Source organism: Oryzias melastigma, unplaced genomic scaffold (genome assembly GCF_002922805.2).
Source record: "Oryzias melastigma strain HK-1 unplaced genomic scaffold, ASM292280v2 sc00664, whole genome shotgun sequence".
Taxonomy (NCBI): domain Eukaryota; kingdom Metazoa; phylum Chordata; class Actinopteri; order Beloniformes; family Adrianichthyidae; genus Oryzias; species Oryzias melastigma.
The window spans coordinates 19,216-20,101 of record NW_023417252.1 but is presented as its reverse complement, the minus strand read 5'-3'; positions in this window follow the sequence as shown (position 1 = coordinate 20,101).

The window sequence follows — 886 nt, the reverse complement described above, 5'->3', positions numbered from 1 at the left end:
TCCACAGATTATGATTTCTTTTGCAAACCGAAACAACATAACAAAGAAATGTTTTTTTTTTGTCTGATCTCCACCCTCTCCTGATCTCTGTGGAGGAGTGCACAGCTGTCTGCACTTAGTTGATTTAGCTTGCTCTTTATTTAAGCTGAGGTCCTCCTGCATTCAGTGTTGGTTCGTTTTGTATGCTCTTCCTGTAGTTTTTCTCAGCTCTCTGCTTAAATAGTTTTGCACCTCTTCCTTTGAGGTTGTTTTTTGTTATTAAATCATAAGATTCTTGAATTGTTTCCGAGCCTCCTTCCCTGCATCTGGGTCCCCTTCAACCAGGCCGTGACATTACGAACCAATCATGACGGACCCAGCAGGGCGCCAACAAGCATGTGATGTTCTGCTCCCCCCTTCCCAAGAAGATTTTTTTTGTCTGGAGAAATGGCTTCCCTGGGGCAAGAGATGCGCAACTGCATGAACGGCTATCTCATTTGGAGCAACCACCACCACCGCCACGGCAAACGAGACTGGGGCCTCCAGAACCTTTTGAAGGAAGCGCTGAGGATTGTCAGCCTTTCCTCACTTCATGCCAGCTCCAGTTTGATTTCAACTTGGGTGAGTTCCCGATTGAAGAAAGTAAAGTTGCCTATGCTCTGAGTTTTTTTGAAGGGGAGAGCCAAGCGATGGGGGCTTGCTGAGTGGAGCAGGCCAGCGGACCACTGCTGTTCCTTCAGAGCATTTTCAGCCAAGCTCCTGAGTGTCTTCAACCCTTCCACACCTCATCGCGATGCAGCTTCCCAATTGCTTCGGCTTTCTCAAGGCTCTCGAACTGTTCCAGATTTTGCAGTGGAGTTCTGCACCCTAGCTGCCAGCACAGTTTGGACTGATGAGGCACTCGTGG